The following is a 22,279-nucleotide window of genomic DNA, read 5'->3' as shown; positions in this document are numbered from 1 at the left end:
TGCACTTGAATTCTGTTGTAGAGGTTTCATTTCAAATGCAATGTGGTGGCATGCAGAGCCCAACTCGCGAAAATTGTGTCACTGTCCAAATATTTCTGGACCTAACTGTATGTCTATGTGATTCATGGCACATGTGAGCTGTCCTTGTGCAATCCGTGATCTGTACTATGTTGTCCGTGATTGCACATGGAGATAAACTCACCTGTTTCTGCTCCTGCTGTCCGTGGTGCTGATCTCTCCCGCAACGCTGCATCCAGGCGCCTCTGTCTCTCACCTCTGCAGATACTTCCGGATCAGCTCTGGCTGCATACATGAATATGCAAGCCATAATGAGCCGGCCAGGAAGAAGCAGAGAGCAGCTAACGAACACAGCGTAGCTGGAGAAGGTGAGTTGAAAATGCTTTTTATTTTCAATGTACGTTTTTTTCTGATACGTGTTTCACGAATCACACCATAGTGTGATCCATGGGACATCATGGATCACACTTTGGTGTCCATGTCCATGGGACATCAGTGATTCCAGAAAAGCGAACATGTCTCCGTGCGGCAATCACGCACATGCGTATATGCCGCACGGAGACATGGTCAGTGAAAACTCACTGATATGTGTGCAGACCCATTGATTATAATGCGTCTGCGTATGTACGTGATTCTGGTAAGTATAAAAACAAGCACATATGTACCAGAATCACTGACGTCTGAAACAGGCCTTAGGAACATGTAGATGAATGATTGTCTAGAGAAGAAAATGTGAGCCCTACCATGAGTCTTGTGTCATGCGAACAGTTAAGCATTCTGTTATACAAAGGGGGGGAAGAGGGCACCACACTGTCTAATGGGATCTTAATCAAAAACATGCCCATTGTTCCATGCACATGCTGCAAAAAGATTGCCATATTGTTCTAAAAGGAAATATAGATATGTCCATATATATTTGGACAGACAACATTTTTCACATTTTTGTTCCAAAATGGAATTTGAACAAAACAATTCAGATGCAGCTGAAGTTCAGACTTTCAGCTTTAATTCAGTGAATGGAACAAAATGATTCCATAAAAATGTGAAGAACTAAAGCATTTTTTAAACTCAATCCCTTCATTTCAGGGGCTCAAAAGTAATTGGACAAATTAAATATTTGGAAATAAAATGAAACTTCTAATACTTAGTTGAAAACCCTTTGTTGGCAATGTCTGCCTGAAGTCTTAAACCCATAAACATCACTAGACATGGTGTTTTCACCTTTTTTTAATTCTCTGCCGGCTTTTACTGCTGCAGTTTTCCATTGCTGTTTGTTTGTGGGCTTTTCTGTCTGAAGCTTAGTCTTTAACACGTTGAATGCATGCTCTATTGGGTTGAGATCAGGTGACTGAATTGGCCATTCAAGAATAATCCCCTTCTGGCTTTATGTTTTGGGTCATTGTTCATCTGTATTATGAAATGCCGACCAATCAGTTTGGCTGCATTTGGCTGGATTTGAGCACACAGTATGTCTCTGAGAACTCCAGAATTCATCTGGCTGCTTCTGTTCTGTGAAACATCATCAATAAACATTAGGGACACAGTTTCACTGGCAGCCTTGCATGCCCGGGCATCACACGACCTCTGCTGTGTTTTACAAATGATGTGGTACGCTTTGGATCATGAGCTGGACCAAGCCTTCACCATCCTTTTTTCTTTCCATCATTGTGGTAGAGGTTGATCTTTGTTTCATCTGTCCAAAGAATGTTCTTCCAGAACTGTGCTGGTTTTTCTAATATTTTTTTTTCTTTTTTTTTTTGCAAACTCCAATCTAGCCTTTTTAATTTTGAGTGGCTTGCACCGTGCAGTGAACCCTCTGTATTTTCTTTCATGCAGTCTTCTCTTTATGATAGATTTGGATATTGAGACACCTACATCCTGGAGAGCGTTGTTCCCTTGGTTGGATGTTGTGAAGGGGTTTCTCTTCACCATGGTAATTATTCTGCGATCATCCACCACTGTTGTTTTCCAAGGGCATCCAGGTCTTTTTGCATTGTTGAGATCACCAGTGCTTTCTTTCTGTCTCAGGAAGTACCAAACTGTAGATTTATCCACTTCTAGTATTGTAGCAATTTCTCAGATTTTTTTTCTGTTTTCGCACATGAAGGATGACTTGTTTATTCTGAATGGAGAGCTTCTTAGACTGCATGTTTACTTCTAAGCAAAAAACTTCAAAATGCAAGCACCACGCTTCAAATCAACTCCAGGCCTTTCATGTGCTTAATTAAGAAATGAAATAACAAAGAAATTGCCCACACCTGCCCATGAAACAGTCTTTCAGTCAATTGTCTAATTACTTTTGGTCTAAAATGTCACGTTTAGTAATTGCATTAAAATATTATATCTTAATCTAAAAACACTGGAACCATACCGAATTGTTCAAGTCACTAACAAAGTTGTGATGTGTGATTATTTTGTGAGGTCCTCAAATAGGGCAGTGGGCAAGGGGCGTGCACCCCCTGCTATCATTAGGTTATTTATAGGTATCACAATAATGGGATGAAGGGACCTAATGTTCCCTGATATTTATCCCTACCTAGCAACGGAGGTCAAATACACCTTAATTTTTTGAGTGCCCCCCATTCCTCAGCGGCTAGTCCTATATGTCCCTGTCACTATTTTTGACCTAGAACCACCACCAGGTGCAGTGTGCTGGAGTGATTATGTAGTCATGTGTCTTAGGTCACAATTCAAAAACCCCATATCTCATGTATTTATTATAATTCTCAATTCCCAGTTAGGAAGATACCTATATAGCTATAACAACTGGGGAGATACATTAAATGGGGGTCTTAGCCAAAGATATGATGGGCCTGCAAGTCCCAGTACTCATCCTGCCAGGACTGGTTTTGATCCTGACGCGTTTCCCCACGATATATTGGGGTTCATCAGGGGATGTGTATACTTCAAGATGTCTCTATTTAGTCTAGGCCATCAATCTCCTCATCTTTCTTTGTGTGCTAAGACACATGACTACATAATCACTCCAGCACACTGCACCTGGTGGTGGTTCTAGGTCAAAAATAGTGACAGAGACATATAGGACTAGCCGCCGAGGAATGGGGGCACTCAAAAAATTAAGGTGTATTTGACCTCCGTTGCTAGGTAGGGATAAATATCAGGGAACATTAGGTCCCTTCATCCCATTATTGTGATACCTATAAATAACCTAATGATAGCAGGTGGTGCACGCCCCTTGCCCACTGCCCTATTTGAGGACCTCACAAAATAATCACACATCACGACTTTGTTAGTGACTTGAACAATTGGGTATGGTTACAGTGTTTTTAGATTAAGATATACTCTTTTAATGAAATTAATAAACGTGACGTTTTAGAGTTTTTTTCTGGTCAATATAGTGGACCCTCTTTACTATATACCATTGATATTGGTTTTGGCCAATTACTTTTGGGCCATCTAAAACCAGAGTGGCACATGTAAATGTGTTAATTCATAGTGTTGATGCCTTCAATGTGAATCTACACTTTTCAGAGTCTTTGAATGAGAAGGTGTGTCCAAACTTTTGGTCTGTACTATATATATATATATATATATATATATATATATATATATATGTTATATTAATTATGCAATGTTTTTCTGTCCATTGAGGATTAGTTTAAATATTTATATATAATATTTATATATTTATTTTTTTACTTATATGACCTGTGCTCCTCTTTTGGGAATGGTTAGCATAAACCATATGACCCATAGGATATGACATAGGTTGCCGATCACATGTGGCTTTTCTTCATAAAAAGACTAAGGACAACAGTCCGAAATGCCTATGTTCGTGACTCACCCCAAGTGTATTGGTTTTGTTTTTTATTCTACATGTACTCAAATTTTTTCTATGAACTTAAAGGCATAGTACTCTTAGTGTATGTAAACTTTTCACTTTGCAGAAAGTAATAAAAATGCCTTAAAACATTCTCTCTCTCTAATAAAAAATATATAAAAGCTAAATGAAAACCAGTGAAAATATATTAATAAAAGATATAGTGATTAATGCACAGTATATGACTTGACCTTGTGGGCAACCAGAGAGGTGAGCAGCTTGCAAAAGATTAAAAAGAAAAAATAAATTATGTCACCTCTCATCTTTCTGGCCACTCCTTTGCTCCCTACCTGCTGTCTGGTCCTCTGCGTAGGCTGCAAGTAGGCCCTGGATCATGAGCCATGAGCAGTGGGGCAGGCTTACGGCCAGTAGCCTCAGATTAGGGATAAAACCAGGCCATAGATGAGGTGAGTGGAGGGGCCTGAAGACTGTAAAGTGAGCAACAAGAGTGGCCAGAAAGATGATTGTTGAGGTATGTTTTTTTCCTTTCTAACCATTTGCCCAGCCAATCAGCTTTCTGGCCGCTCTCGCTGCTTCTCGTTTGATCCGTTTAGCAAGAAGGCAACTGCAGCTGGCCGCTATTCTGAAAGCAAATTTTTGCAAAATTTGAGTAAAATTCAATTCCACTTCAATAGATGTATCCATATCTACCTACTAATCTAATTTTTTTGAGAATATGTTCCCTTCTTTCATCAAGTTCCCTCGTATTACATTTATTCAGTAGAACTTTATATTTGGACATATAAAGATAGTGGATGGTAATTGGTTCATGCAGCTTTACTTTCATACCATTATTTATTAATTGATGGCTAGACCATACACTACATGTCTTTCTTCTTTCTCTTCTTTTTCTTTTTCCGTCGACTACTTCCTTCATATTCTTCAGTGCTACAGTTGAACAATACATTACCGTATGGAGTCTTTGCTGGATATTTTAAGGCTTTCTCTAATCTTTATTGCTGAACTATGAGCTCTGATGTACACTCAATTTTCTAAAATCTCCCTAAAATGGCTGCTGCATTCCCTGAGTAGGCTTTTATACAGGCCATAATAGTCTCTTCTGATCACTTGCACTATAGAATGGGATGTGATAGCTGCAAGGAATGATGTGGTAGACCACACATAGCTCCTGTCTCAGAATATACTGTACTCTGCCGAGAGTACAGATTTATGTTATGAACCAAAGGTAGATGTTATACCAAAGCTATGTGACCATGTAACCATGTCAAATGATGCATTATTTGTATATCTTTTCATAATAAAACACTCAACTCAATTACTGATGCAGCATTTATATTATTACTTTTCTCAAAAATGATCCTTCATTTTGACACTAATGGGACTGTACGCTGAGTGTAATGCCACTTTCTAAAATATGTCATTATTACACTATGGTATTTAGAATAATTAAAAAAGTAGACTCTAAATTATTGTGGGCTCTCATTATGTATTCTTGGAAAAATCATTTAATTACCAAGTCTTTCTGATGCCAACATTTACCAACTTTACACAATAACTGCAAATTAAGGGGTTTAATAAAGTCAAATAAGAAGGATTATATTTAATTAGATTTCATCACTAATGTCGAGGAGTCTATGAAAGACAAACAATGAGTATTAAGCATAATGGGACTTTATGTTCATTGACAACAAATCATGCCAATTACAGATTAGAACTACTTAAGTTTTCATGTAAGAATGAATATTGTATCCTGTCACCTTTGGATAAACCCTAGATCATATATTCTACAGAATATCTATAAATACATTTAAAAAATAAAAAAACTAGTTTTTTTAAGTTATAGTCTCAGATAAAAGATAATGTTAGTGTTGTGATCCAGTGCCCGAGGAGGATCAGAAAAAGAGCAATAACTCGGAAACCCAGAAAACAACTAGAGTGGCTGGAACCTTAATGGACTGCAGACCTAATACTGACACACAACTAGAAGTAGCCGTGGGACGTGCCTACGATGACCTAGTCGTCTCGACAACACAGCCAGAGAACTAAATACTCTAACAGAGAGAAATGTAGAAAAGCTAATCTGCCTCGGAGTAGTTCCCAAAGACATAGATAGTCCCCCACATGTAAATGTGACACCCTGGACCCCTGGGGTCACAGGTAATTACATCAACCACATACACACACACCCCCATCCCCTGTGAGGTCACACACATGTCACCCGAAAGGGAGACCTGATGCCTCCCTCAGGGCTAGTAGAGCACACCAGGTGGGCGGAGTCAGGCGGAAAGGCATGCCCACCGAGGAGACTACTGTCCTGGGGCAGGAAGTTCAAACACAGTAAGTTTTGAGTTGACAGTGAGTGGTAGTGGAGCAGCTGTCAGGGACCCGGGTAGGAGCCTGGGCCCCTTGTAAACATCAGGCAGGTAGATGGTGGTGGCCGTCAGCAGGAGTACCGGTACAGCAACCGGCAGAACCATGCGGACCGGGCCTGGATTGGAGCCCGCCGGTCCTGAACCGGGGAGTCAACCGTGTACCGGAGCACCAGAAACCGGGTACTCAGACCCCGTCCTAGCTTAGAAGCCACTGAGTATAGGCAAGTTGACTGATTGCTGGCTGGACCTCACGGGTTCATCCACACCCAAAGTCCCGAAAGAAGGCAAAAGCCCACCAAGACCGTGTGAGCGCCACCGCAAAGGGCCAAACACCCGACGGGCCAGCGCCTGCAGGCAACCGAGGACTCCTCTGGCAGCTCAACGCTGGGGAGCGGGCTACCACTGCTCAGGCAGGGGAGCCGAAACACAACATCTAGAGGTGCACGGGAAAAGGGGCCATCATCAACCCCACAGGGTACACCTGCAGCCGGCCGCGGGAACCGACCACATCCGAACTTTGGTTTACCAGTGACTCTGAGTGTGAATCAATCGTGAGTACACCAGTGCCATCCGGGCATGACACTACACCGCGGCACGGCACCCTGCACCCCGACAACAACATCAGCACTCAAGTCCCCAACCGCATCCTGGGCCCCGGGACACACCGCCCCTACCCACAAAGGCGGCTAACATCTAGGCTGCGGCCACCACACCGATCCCGGACGAGCCCGCCTTCACTCCAGCCGCAGTGGTGGTGCATCCCATCACCACGACCCGTGGGTGGCGTCATGACCCGTTGGACGACAGCACGGCCCTCCCTGGCTGCGCGCCTCGTCCCACAACACCACCACCCCGCTACCTCTCCCCTCTAACAGAGCAACGTGGCCCCCGGTCTGGAGGCGCTCGTGCTACCGACAACCCGAGCCCGGACCTCGAGTGGCTCGGCCCGAGCAAGCGGAGGAAGCGGCCGGGCCCCTCTCAGGGCGGTACACATCGACTCTTCTGGCGTCTCGAACAGGATTCGGACAGTCCACTTACCTGTGGAAAGTGCGCCTTAGAAGTTTCCGTCAGCGGCGTCCTGCTGAAAAAGTTGAAGTCCCGCCATCTTGGCGCAAAAATTTCACGCTCGAGTCATCTTCCCCAAGCAGTGAAGGCGTGAAAGTGAAGCCCCGCCCCCGAAGGAGGAGTGTTCAGAGAAAACCAAGGGGGAGACAGGCGAGAAGGCTGCTTGATGTAACCGAGAAGATAAAAAGCCAGGGACTCCAGGACCCTGAATCCGTTCCATTACTGGACCCTGACCGTGCAGTATGGCAACTCCTTCCCAGCGTCCCGATGGCCCGGAGCCCGCGCCCGGAACCGCAGAGTGTATGAGAGTCAGGACGGCGGAGATTTGTCAGCGCCACCGGAGTCAGATACGCCTCTTGATGGAGCGGTGGACCGCAGAGGTGGAGGCGCTGGCGGCGGTCGCCCGGGTGCACGAGATGGAGGCCGAGTTAGAGGAGCTGGTGAGTGACCCATGTCTCCATGTCCCGCAAGGACCGGCCGCTGCGGCTGGGAGACCTGGTCTACCCCTAGCCCTTATACAGCCTCCGCCGTCACCCGTGGGAACCTCCACTGCTGATCTGCCTGGCCCGCTGCCCTCGGCCATGGCGGCGGGGCCCGAAGTGCCAACACGAGAAGGCCCGCAGGTCGGGGTGGCTGAAGGAGCAGCCGGCCTGGAGGGTACGACTGCCAACGACAGCACGCTGGCCGCAGCGAGAGAGATGGCCCCGGCAACCCGCCCGGCCCAGAAGGAGGTGAGGGCCAGCCGAGCGGAGACTGATAGCAGCGACTCCGGTCCTGATACGGAGCCGGTCTCAGGGTCGGAGGAGGCCAACAAAAGTCTCCTTGATGGCAGTGCTCCGACGGCCACGTACATCCTGCGATCCGGGGGAAATGGATACCGGATGGCCCTTTCCCACCAGGCCTGTTGCGTGCTGGAGATATTTGCGGCGGAGGCTGAGTCCGCGTAGGAGGAAGAGTTGGAGTAAACTAACAAAATAATCATGATGTAGAACAAATTATGCTAACAAATTTGCAAACAATTGTGATAATTGATGTTATAGATCATAAAAATGCTTTTACAAGGAACCCAGTGAAGATATATCATTTACATGTATACACATATCAACATTGAAATGACTAGGCCAAGAAAAAAACGTTGTGGAAATATGGAAATTATGAGATCACTTGATATGTCCAATGATGGCCTTGAAAAGCGCTGGTGTGAGATCATTGAAGAGGCTTCCAAGGGACAATGTCACACTAGTCCTACACTCAGGATCATAAAGATAGGGTATAATGTATGGTATCCAGACCCTTCTAGTATTCTTTCCACATACACTAACAGCACTACATTGATTTGATTATTAAAACAGTAGTACGACCATTTCTCCAAAGTGACCCAAGAGCCATTTTACATGAGCACACAAGTTGCATGTTGCTTGTGCTACTATGAGCAGCCTGCATTGTTGAAACATGCTACATGCTACCATGGCCATTAGGATCTCCAGACCATGCACATCTAGATCTTTATTGGTTGGCAATCGGAAAGGGAGCTGCCAGCAGCGGCACATGATGATTTGTGTGCCCAAGTGGATTGAGTGCAGCAGAACATTCCTTGGACAACCATTAACAACTTCATTGATATCATGCTAGGTTGTGTGTGTGTATTTATTTCACATGGCGTTCATACTTGATGCTGAAAAAAATCAAGATATTTTAATATTTTATTTATTTCCATTAATTTAAGTGCACATTAACATGTCTATCGATTCTGTGATCTTCATAATTCTAATATTAACAGCAATAGGGCAGCTACAAAAATAAAGTTGTGCTACACTTCCTCCTCCAATTCATAATCACTAAACCAGCAGCTATAGAGGAATAATTTTAATACATAACTTTTATTAATAAATCTAAAAGCAACACATCTAGTGTCAAATGGTGCCAAAAGTGATAAAGTGCAACATATAAGACATAGTCCAATAGGACATACAATGACGAGAAAGGACAACAAAAAAAAAAAAGAAGAAGAAAAAGAAGACCTTCAGTATCAAACAGTGATAATTCCCTACCGGACCAAATACTAGTCCAACAGGACAAAAGCTCTCCCGTGAATCTGATGAAAAAATCACTAAGTAGGGAACATTCATACAAATAACACAGTTGCCAATATACAATACAACCAAGTTGAATCTCTTGAGAGAAATAACAACCCAGAAGGTGATGAAGCAAAAATAGTAGCACACAGATTAATCACACTGTATAAGCTGTTATACCTAGGCGTCGCTTATAACTATGCCAAATATCCACTATATCTGACAGATTTGTCAAAGGGGATCAGCACCTTTATTCAAAGGCTATCATAAAGCAGAAGCATCCTAGGTTGTTACTGAGGGTATACATAAACACATTCAAAATAAATCTATTATGTATCCTATATTCAAGATACCACAGCAGCTTTGAGACGCTTGGATGGTATTCATCTAGATGAGAATATAGTGATGGTATCTGCTGATATCAAATTACTCCACACATCCATAAGACACTCGGATAGTTTAAAATCAGTTTCGTGTATCTCAATTCCAGCAACATTGCACGACCTATGGCTGAACTCATACTAATTCTTCTAGAATTCATCTTGACACACAAAATCTTTACCTTTAATGGGAAGACCTATTTACAAATGCAAGGAACAGCCATGGGTGCGTGTTGTACTCCATCCTATGCCAACCTGTTTTTAGGGGCATGGGAACGTGAGATTTTTTTGAATTACAACAACCTGAGTACCCACAATGTTGTGAATTGGATGAGGTATATAGATGATGCTTGGTTTATATGGGAAGGTAACATCAATGGCCTACAGGAGTTCATGGGTGGTCTAAACCAAAATTCTCTGAATATCAGACTAAACAAAATCAGAAAATAGGGGCGCAAAATGAGAAGCACCAGTGGGAATTAGTGAAGTTTTCCTTATTATATTGCTCACCTTAAAGGGTTGTGCACCCCCGCATAACCCCAGTATTAAGCTTGATATTAGCTGCAGAGTTAGTAGTTAGCCTTTCCAGACATTTCTCTGCCGTACATCAAAAATACCCCAGTCAAATGAGTTTAATTATAATAGACCATATAAACAGTAAAGACCCTGATTCCCTAGCAAAACTGATTAAAAAGGAAAGCTACTGGATTTTTAAACTTGGTACTTTGGCCCCTGAAGGACATAATCTTACCTTAGATAATGTTGCTAAACACTAGAATATCAGGGATATTAAATAAATTAACTACTAGATAATGTGATATATAGAAAAGAAAGGTTGAGAAATAGAGTTATAATAATAAAATAACACAATATTAATATTTCCATTATCGATATCCTGTCCCCTTGGTAATATATTGTAAAAAATTCCATGATACAGCATTATACTATGAATAATAGAACATAGACAAACACTTCGTACCTATAGAAATATGTTAAGCATATGAACATGTGGATTAATATATCTCAAGGATGAAAAATGGTATACATTGTTTATAATAGATTTTTTAAGTATCATTTTTAATATAATGATGATGATTCTATTGTATGTAGTTTTTAGTAGGTATGTATATATATATATATATATATATATATATATATGTGTGTGTGTATATATATGTATCTATGTATGTGTATATATATACGTAATTGTCATTACTTTTTAATCAGGATAATATAGGGTTAATCTTAGACTGAATTCAAACAATTAAGTGTTAATCATTAACACACCCAATTGTTTTAAAGTTTTTTATATATATGCTGTTACTTTTAAAGTCGCCTTATGCACCTGAGGAAGACAACATTGTTGTTGAAATGCGTTGTGATTATAAGGGACTACTAATAAAAGGATTGTTTTTTAAAAATATCTCTAAAAAATCATTCCCTGGTTTCCTTTAATCAGAAATAGCGCTTCATCAGACCGGCGTCTTTTTTCCTTGCTAAATATCAGACTAACTTTTGAGTATGGTCGTGAGATTAATTTTTTGGACCTAAAAATTACTACCTTGCCTGATGGAGTTTAGTCTACACAGATTTTCCGGAAACCGTCAGCAACAAACTCATTATTGCACGCTACATCTGCACATCCTATGAGTACGATAAAAGAAATCCCTTCCGGACAATTTCTCAGGGTAAGGAGAAGATAGTCAATTCCATTTCCAGTCTGCTGAGTTATCAGACTGGAAAGATTTATTGAGAGGGGATATAGTCAGAGGATGATCAAGCAAGGTTTTAAGAGGGCAAAAAAATCTTCTAGGAATTCCCTGCTATTTTCTAATTCTATTAAAGCCAAAGATAACAATCAAGTACGCCTTATTACTACATATAACAAGAAATGGAATAATCTAAAGGCGATAGTCCAAAAGCACTGGAATGTGCTAATGACTGATCCAACCCTGAGAAAAATCCTCCCTGACCAGCCTTCAATTGTTACCAAGAGAGCAAAAAATTTACGGGACTTGCTAGTCCGTAGCCATTATGATTCAACCCAGGCTGAAATATCGAGCAAAAATAAAATGGTGGGCTTTTTCCATGTGGCCTATGTAAGGCCTGCACGAATTTAATAAAGGGAAAACATTTTCACAATCATGATGGATCAAAAACTTTTGATATAAGACATCTTATCACTTGTTCCTCCAATGGAATTATTTATAGGATCGAGTGTCCCTTTAAAACAGCGTATATAGGCCTTACCACCAGGGAATTAAAAATAAGAATTCGTGAACATTGTCTAGATATCGAAAAAGCAAAGACCATCAAGACTATCCCAAGGCACTTTAAAAGATTTCACGGGTGTAATCCTAATATGCTCAAAGCAAAGGGTATAGATTTAGTCTCCTTGGGTCCAAGAGGTGGGGACTTAGGTAAAATATTGGCAAAAGTGGAGAGCAAATGGATCTACAGATTAGGAACATTGACCCCAGTAGGCTTAAATGAAAATATGGGGTATTTGGCATTTCTGTAAACTGATTGTGCTGTTGCCTTTTGTATTTTTGTTTTTGTGTTTTCTTCTCTTTTTTGTGTTTTTCTTGTTAAGCAGGATATTATATCAATTTTTTATATATAGGCCTTTTTTGTGGGGTTATGGATAACGCTTAAATTCCATAGTATGTTTTATTCTATTTTGCACTATTTTTTTTTTCTTTTATTTCAGTTGCATATAGTGATCTTTGCTCTTTTTCATGTTGGATTGGAGAATTATTTAACCTCTACTTAACAAGATACCATGAAGCAATTGTGTGATTATTTTGTATTGTTCATTGTTTGGTGATTTTTTGTAAGAATATATTTTCTTTATAGCACTATTTGTGTTTATGCATTATAATTACATATGTTTCTATATTTCTTGGTGTTCTTCTTTCTTTCTTTTTTTTCTTCTTACTTTCTTATTGTCTTGGTTGCCTTGTGATCCAGTGTGAAGGGTGCGCAGGCGCGTGTTGTTGCACCACATATACCCCCTGGGGCGTGTCTGGGTATACCGAGTGATCTATTGGCTATATATGTGTTCATGGCCATTTATGATCGCTTGGTGTTTTGATCACGTCATCCAGGAGGGAGTTTTCCATTCAGATGGCTGCAATGACATGCGCAGGCGCCGTATTGGTCTCTACGTACTCCTAGGTTACCCTCTGTCATAACACTATGACTACTGTGGCTTGTGCGCATGACCGGGTTCGGCATCATTTGCCTTCCGGAGCATGTCTATTAGTGTCATGTGATCCTCTAACTCACTGGTCATGTGACACGTGACTGCGCTTTCCAGGAAGTCAGTTTTCAAATTAATGATTGCTATACCACGGTGCATGCGCCGTACACTTGCCAACATAGTCACATATGATTGGTTGGTTTATTTTGCAACTTCAGTATTCTATGGAGCTATTGGTCACTCGGTGCATTTAAACTGCGGTGTCTCCCACTCCGGTCACGCTCCTTGAGAAAGCGAGAGCGAAACACGTGTCAGAGTGAGGAGTCACGGACAGGAATCACCACCTTGTTATTAGGTAATACTGATGTTTTGTATTATATGCCTGTAATTTTTCTTTTTCTGAGTGTGTGGTCTGCACTGCAGTTCATAAGTGTACGGCTTTAGATATGAATGTGGGCAAGGCATCTTTTATGATCTATTTATTTATTTGCACAAGCCACCTTATATTAGTTCTATTCTGATAGTCACTGCCACTTATTGATTGGTATTATATTAAATGACATGGATGTTTTAGAATTATTTATTCAGCAGTCAAATTACCTCATTATGTATTAGTGATATTTATGAATGCTAATTTATTAAGGTGGACGGAGTCATATTATGATGTCCATCTAATGTAATATAATTGATTATCTGGTCTTCCCATTTTTATCTGTTTTTGTGTAATTTTGTTCGGTGGTGACATTATTATCCCATATATGAAATTCTTTTATTTGGGATTTTCAAAAAAATTCTCCTGTCTGTGACTCTGTATGTAATATTCAAAATATAGCACCTTACGCTGTTTTAATTCTATTTTTAAATATATATCAATAAAAATATTGGTTTTAATAGTTGACATTGTCACTGCATGTTTGGCTGTTTACATACGGCTCATGTTTCGATAATATATTTATCAGAGTGCTGTCTATTTGTTACCCTTGTGGACAATTTGTGTAAAGTAATAATACAGAAGTTACAGTTTCTGTTAAACATTTGCTATGCAAAAAGAGGACATAGCTGCTTGTAAATGGTGATAATTGGGTTAAAAAATAGCTGCATGCAAATGGTTAATATTAAGGATGAGTGAATGGATTTTAAATGAATCTATTTCATTTAACATTTTGGTTTTTAGTGTATTATATTTCTGGTAATTAATTTTCAGCTGGTTGACATTTTACTCTATTGAAATGAAGCAAATTTTACGCTCTTAGCCACTGATTTGTCCTCTTGCTCCATCTCCTTAATTGTCTTCTGTTGGCTTCCTGGGTTCCTGTTCCATTTTGGAAGTGGTCTTCTCTTATAGTGCCTGGAAACCTTTCTGTGAGCCTTTTCTGTAAAGCAAAAAAGAAAGGGTTGTCTAAATATTTTTAAAACAAAATAAATGCTATAATGTAGCTAAGGAAAACATATACTCACTAGCTCTAAACCCATTCATTTTAGCACAGCCAGGACGGAAAATGAAGATGACCCAATCTTTGCTTACCTTGACTGGTTGCACCAATCAGTTGTCTAGAACAGGATATCATCTAGGTCACATATGGTGAGGTCCAGTTACTGACTTGACATCTGCAACCAATCACAGGTCATACCTGAGAAGTGACTGAAATCAGGGTGTCATCACTTCCTATCCCAGTATAGACCTCTGAAGACACCTGTGCTGAAGTTAAGAGGGTTGTGCTGATGACGAAAGCTTTTTTATGGTATCATATCATTCGTTGCATTTTCAAAATATTTAACCAAACTGTACATTTCCTTCTAGTTGTGTGAAGGGAATTTGGAGCTATACACCAAAGAAAAGAGCACTTTGACCTCTATAAATAATTTTGCACCCAATAAAATTAAATACAGGTAAGCTACAGATACTTTGCACCTCTACTAACCTTTTCACCGTCCCAATACAAAAGGAATATTAGGTGTTAATGAGAGTTAAAAATCGCCTTTAATTACAATAAAGTCCACATAATTGCGCCAAGCATTGTGTCATCTTAACCAAAAATCCCGAGTCCCCTTCTTTTATAGAATAAGTGAAAAGATTACAAAAGCGAGCTAGCAGGTTCAATTTAGTCAAGTACAAAAAAAACCCAAAACAATAAAAGTTAAAAAGTTACTAAAGATTTTTCAAATATTTAAACTTTGAAAAATTATTTTATCTGGAATTTCAATCTTAACTTGTATTTGTATATATGTTAAAACCCCTTTGGGAAACTACATAGATTTTACTCAAAAACGTTTACACTTTTTCTTCTTCGGTATTATAATATGTGCATTATCTGCATTTTTCCAATATTGGACAGGCAGTAATGCTGTCCTTTATAGTTGTACTGCTGGAGGGTGCTACAAATCACTACAACATCTGTATGCATTCACTTAAGTGCCGTGGTTGATTTCATTTATTGTAAAGAGGTTGTCAAGTAGAGTATAATATGTAAATAAAGATGATTGACTGTAAAAAGAAAAGTGTTAGAACTTTATAATAAACTTCGGGTTTCAAGATCTTTCCTTGATCTCAATGAGTAGAACTGTTCAATGTTCACTAATGTCCTTCCTAATCTACTGCTGCTACAACGTATCAGTAAGTATGTTTGTTCAGAATAGGATGAATGTACCACTGATGTAATCAACTGAAAAATTGTAAAATAAAGGTGAAAAAAACATCTATAAGCTGGACAGATTTTCAGACTTGTTCAAACTGTTTTTACCTCGAAATACAAGCCGTTTTCATTTAACTTTTGGTTCATTTACATTTATGCAATGAGTTCAGTTAAAGTGAGTGACCAGAAGAAATAGGTAATTATGCTCTCCATTTTATGAAATCAACCCTAAATCCCTGACGTATGGAAGCATGATAAAAATCTTGTTTTTTATCGGTTGGTTCCATGTTAATTTTTTAATCTAGTCACACTAATATCACTTCTGGTGCCTTAAACAATCCACAAACAAGGCTGAATATATAATGCGAGTTTGTGCAGTGATCTCGCAGTATTCACTGCTCATGTCTACTGATCTCATCAGAAGATATGTGCAGCTAACAGGCGCAGGTGGATCTCTGATGAGGAAAATCAATGTTCCATTTCACACATTATGCTTTATTTCACACTTCACGGAGGTAATCTTCCAGGTTTTTAGGGTTCGCTTACTCTGGCCAACCATGGCATGACAGACGATTAATAAATATTTATTGATTGATGTTCGCTTAATTGTCTGTTTCCACAAGCAGACAAAAGTAAACAATGATCACTGAGAGATCTGATTTTCTCATTTGAAGACTAGCCCTTTTTTCACTAACTAATTCTCCAATAGGTAAACGCCTAATGACATGTGGCAGATGACAACTGTGCGCATGTTGGGTTGTACTTCCAGTCAATGGTTTCTTTAAAGTTTTCTACTTGGCTTGGATTGTGGCCTCTCCACTCTTCTCCAGACTCTGGGACCGCGATTTCCAAATGAACTACAAAATTTACTTTAATCTGAAAATAACACCTTGGACCACTGAGCAACAGTCCAGTTCTTTTTCTCCTTGTCTCAGGTAAGACACTTCTGGCATTGTCTATTGGTCAAGAGTGGCTTGACACAAGGAATGTGACAATTGTAGCGCATGTCCTGGATATGTCTGTGTTTGGTGGCTTTTGAAGCACTGACTCCAGCAGCAGTCCACTCCTTGTGAATTTCCCCCAAAATTTTGAATGACCGTTTCTTAACAATCCTATCAAGGCTGCGGTTATCAAGGGTTGCTTGTGCAACTTTTCGTACCACACTTTTTCCTTCAACTCAATTTTCCATTAATATGCTTGGATACAGCACTCTATGAACAGGCATCTTATTTAGCAATGACCTTTTGTGGCTTACTTTTTTGTGGAGTGTGTTAATGACTGCCTTCTGGACATTTGTCAAGACAGCAGTCCTCCCCCTGATTGTGTAGCCTACTGAACCAGACTAAGGGACCATTTTAAATGCTTAGGAAACCTTTGCAGGTGTTTTGTGGTAATTATTCTACTTTTTAAAGAAATTGTCTTTTGGGTTTTTATTGGCTGTAAGCCATAATCATCAACATTAACAGAAATAAACACTTGAAATAGATCCCTCTGTTTATAATGACTATAATATATGTGTTTTCCTTTTTGCATTGAATTACTGAAATAAATTAACTTTTTGATGATATTCTAATTTATTGAGATGCACCTCTATGTAAGCAAATGACATATGACATCTAATGTGGCATGCCAGATTAGGAGTAGGTCATCTATCTACCTACCACTTCACTGCATATTTTGTTACTATGAATTATCAGAGGTATACAGATCATCCTCTATTGCATGCAATATAAAGATTGGCTAGAGAAGTGGAAAAACTATTTGCCATTGGACATCCAGGAATCTGAAGTTTTTTACTTCAGATATTTTAAGGGGTTTTTTTGCCTCCGCAACATGGCCAATTTTCAGAAAATTTTAAATGTTTATGAGTCTTAAAAAAGGTGACATAAGCAACATTTTTTTACAAATTTCCAGATTTTTTTACCACTTAATTAAAAGTATAGAATAAAGGAGGAATATGAGTATATGTGCAAATATAGAAATTTTTATTAAAACACACGCAAGGACAGCACAAGATCACACATTAAAATACTACTAATAAATCAAGGGGGTACAAGGTGTAAGATCAATTTGAAGATATAAGGTATTCCCGTCTATCTCAGATAGCCGTGGGAGAGGTAGGTAAACCCCAATTGTAGAGGGAATGGAGTATATAAACGAGATGTAAGACAGGAGACATAATGGCATTGACCGAACTCCATTTACAATGTTAACAAAAGTGCCAACACACACGCGCAACTGAAAGGGTTCGAACTAATAAGGAATGTTGAGATACTCAATAGGTTGGTAGTTCCTACACCACAGTGGCAGTACCAAGGGGGACCACGGACAGGCCGGGTGTGTGTTAAAAGATCTTCTGTTCTCTCAAAAATGTAATAGCTACATAATATATGTAAACCTCAAAGTCAAGAGTTCAAAAAAATAATATAAGGAGAACAGGAATGCAATATGAGTTCGATCACAGTCATTAACATAAGCCAAATGATACAAGGCTCATCGGGGACTCCAGTAATTTAATACATCAATAAATAATTACCAAAAAATGACCTGGGATGCAGCACATGATCACAAAAAAAACCTACAGTAAGTACAGTCTTAGCATAAAAATGAATGATAAAGTGCAAATGCATATGGCCAGTAAAGGATCCTAGTGAAAACATGCATGCTTAGGGGTTAAAGTCATTTCCCAAAAAAATCTATGGAAAAGATTTAAAAAACAGGGGAACCCGAGGCATAATCAAACCAATGCACACATACCCAAAAGGAATTGGATTACCACTATTAATTAAAAGTATATATACTTATTTGATATCTGGGTAATCTTACTGACATGGAGAATCATATTGCCTGGTTAGTTTTACCATATAGTGAACATGGTAACTAAAAAATCCAAAAAGAAATTGAGCCAGTGCATCACTTAATAAAAGGAATGTTGTAATTCAATGTGCATCAAATCCCATAGAAAACATGCTTCTTTGACAGGAAAATAAAAAAGTTATGGCTATTGGAAGAGGGGAGGAAAAAACAAAAACTAAAAATTAAAAATAGGCATGTCGGGAAGGGATTACTGAATCTAATTGTATGTGTTACTAGGGATTGTAATAAGTCATCAAGTCAAGAAATTAAGAGCTTCAGTAATTAACCACCACTGAATATACAGTTAGGTCCAGAAATATTTGGACAGTGACACAATTTTTACGAGTTGGGCTCTGCATGCCACCACATTGGATTTGAAATGAAATCTCTACAACAGAATTCAAGTGCAGATTGTAACGTTTAATTTGAAGGTTTGAACAAAAATATCTGATAGAAATTGTAGGAATTGTACACATTTCTTTACAAACACTCCACATTTTAGGAGGTCAAAAGTAATTGGACAAATAAACCAAACCCAAACAAAATATTTTTATTTTCAATATTTTGTTGCAAATCCTTTGGAGGCAATCACTGCTTTAAGTCTGGAACCCATGGACATCACCAAACGCTGGGTTTCCTCCTTCTTAATGCTTTGCCAGGCCTTTACAGCCACAGCCTTCAGGTCTTGCTTGTTTGTGGGTCTTTCCGTCTTAAGTCTGGATTTGAGCAAGTGAAATGCATGCTCAATTGGGTTAAGATCTGGTGATTGACTTGGCCATTGCAGAATGTTCCACTTTTTTGCACTCATAAACTCCTGGGTAGCTTTGGCTGTATGTTTGGGGTCATTGTCCATCTGTACTATGAAGCGCCGTCCGATCAACTTTGCGGCATTTGGCTGAATCTGGGCTGAAAGTATATCCCGGTACACTTCAGAATTCATCTGGCTATTCTTGTCTGCTGTTATGTCATCAATAAACACAAGTGACCCAGTGCCATTGAAAGCCATGCATGCCCATGCCATCATGTTGCCTCCACCATGTTTTACAGAGGATGTGGTGTGCCTTGGATCATGTGCCGTTCCCTTTCTTCTCCAAACTTTTTTCTTCCCATCATTCTGGTACAGGTTGATCTTGGTCTCATCTGTCCATAGAATACTTTTCCAGAACTGAGCTGGCTTCATGAGGTGTTTTTCAGCAAATTTAACTCTGGCCTGTCTATTTTTGGAATTGATGAATGGTTTGCATCTAGATGTGAACCCTTTGTATTTACTTTCATGGAGTCTTCTCTTTACTGTTGACTTAGAGACAGATACACCTACTTCACTGAGAGTGTTCTGGACTTCAGTTGATGTTGTGAACGGGTTCTTCTTCACCAAAGAAAGTATGCGGCGATCATCCACCACTGTTGTCATCCGTGGACGCCCAGGCCTTTTTGAGTTCCCAAGCTCACCAGTCAATTCCTTTTTTCTCAGAATGTACCCGACTGTTGATTTTGCTATTCCAAGCATGTCTGCTATCTCTCTGATGGATTTTTTCTTTTTTTTCAGCCTCAGGATGTTCTGCTTCACCTCAATTGAGAGTTCCTTAGACCGCATGTTGTCTGGTCACAGCAACAGCTTCCAAATGCAAAACCACACACCTGTAATCAACCCCAGACCTTTTAACTACTTCATTGATTACAGGTTAACAAGGGAGACGCCTTCAGAGTTAATTGCAGCCCTTAGAGTCCCTTGTCCAATTACTTTTGGTCCCTTTAAAAAGAGGAGGCTATGCATTACAGAGCTATGATTCCTAAACCCTTTCTCCGATTTGGATGTGAAAACTCTCATATTGCAGCTGGGAGTGTGCACTTTCAGCCCATATTATATATATAATTGTATTTCTGAACATGTTTTTGTAAACAGCTAAAATAACAAAACTTGTGTCACTGTCCAAATATTTCTGGACCTAACTGTAGTTGGTCTTGATCTTTTTAGTTTTGGACTGAGTAGTCTTGAAAGCTCACTATTTGTTACAGTCTTTTAGATAGCCGTTTAAAGGTATCAACTAGTGAGGACTCATAATTTTGGTTATTTTTGTGGAAGGAAGCACATTGTCTGACACTGATTTTAGATTTTTTCTGCTCTCTAGTACAAAAAGAACAAACATAAAAATGTGCAATTGTAACTTAAAAGCAGTAGGACAGATGGCAACTACAAAATATTAGTCATCAATCACACTGAGTTTGGCACTGATGTTGGCAACTCTCCTATCTCTCTCCTATTATTTAAATCTCTGTAACATTCACAGACTTCTAATCTCATCTTCTACAATGCTGCAGTTATGTAACACATTAACGTTTGGAAAATTTTTACAATGTTTTAGAGCTTTCGCTTCCCATTGCTCTTGCTGATATGTGAACTCTGATACCCCCTCACTTTCCCAAAATCACCTCCAAATGGCTGTTGCATTCCCCATGTAGACTTTTATACAGGCTTTTATTGTCATTCTTGATTGGCTGAATTATGCAATGTGATGTGATAGCTCCAAGTCGTAACATATTTACTTATTTTACTCACTTATATAGCGCTAATAATTCTACAGCAATTTCTAGATGTGATCATCACTATATCCATTAGGGTTCACAATCTAAATTCTTTATCATTATGTCTTTTGGGGGAAACCGAAGTACCCAGAGGAAACCCACATAAACGACTTTCAGATGTTGTAAAAATAAAGATAATAAAATTGCTAACATGGTGTCTGTGTTAAAAAAAAGAAATCGCAGTGTAGAGCTAAAAAAGTCTAGAGAGCGGCAAACTCAACCCATGACATGGCAAAAACATAGGTGATGCCCATGCAAATGGAAGCCCAACAATCCCTGATGACAAAAGCAAGGCACAAAACAGCGCTGAAGAAGACATATGATGAGATAACATGAACTTGCATCTGATTACCGATCTCGAGCTGCACAGTTATGGGATGGGGCGGGGGGGGTGCTGTAAAATAAAAAATATAGTTAATAGTAAACATTGTCATTATACATACAGGTCCCGTGACGCATCTTGCAGATTCTGTCCCCCACCACTTTAGCTTCAGAGTCCGATCATTGATGTGCCCTCCTGGTAACCACCACTGATGATAGGACCTTCCGTGATGTCATAGCCATGTGACCAGTCATGTGTGAATGTTGTATTATCTCATTGGCTACAGACTGCTCACATAACTATGACGTCATGCAAGGTCATGTACTGTCAAAGGATAGGGATGGCATGCTCTCCGGTACTCGGTGCTCGCCCGAGCATCTCAGTATTCGGTATACTTGGCAAGTGCCGAGTACCGGTGAGATGCTCAGGCACATACTCGGCTCCCCCTCCCTGCATGTTGGTGCTCTTTACAGAGTCAGCCCACATGCAGGGATCGGCTACCACACACTGTAATGCCACAACTGGTGAATAGCGGCACCAGGAATCAGGTGATCGGAGATCACCATTGCTATAGTAACCCGCTCGTTAGGTTACTATGGCAAAAGTGGCAGCTGTGACCTCACCGCTTACTAACCAGCAGCCTCTGCTCACTTATTGAGTGATTAGACAGCACGGGGAGCAGAAGGGTTCTCTTCCCCCCTGTGCTTTGTGATAAACCAGAGCTAGATCGGTTGATGACAGAAGACTAGGATCATGGAGGGATGAGAGGGAGTAATAAAGATGGAGTACCTAAGTGTGTCTGTGTATTTATTTCTAATAAAGAATTTTTTCTGTGTGGTGTCTTTTTTTAACCCTTTATTGGACATTCTTAATGGCCAGGTCAAACTTGGCCTGACATTAAGAATCTCGGGCTTTATAGCAGCTGGTAAAACAAAGCTGGTATTAACCCCTTACTACCCAGCGAGCCACCC

Source organism: Anomaloglossus baeobatrachus, chromosome 4 (genome assembly GCF_048569485.1).
Source record: "Anomaloglossus baeobatrachus isolate aAnoBae1 chromosome 4, aAnoBae1.hap1, whole genome shotgun sequence".
Classification (NCBI taxonomy): domain Eukaryota; kingdom Metazoa; phylum Chordata; class Amphibia; order Anura; family Aromobatidae; genus Anomaloglossus; species Anomaloglossus baeobatrachus.
Note: the sequence above shows the minus strand (reverse complement) of the source record.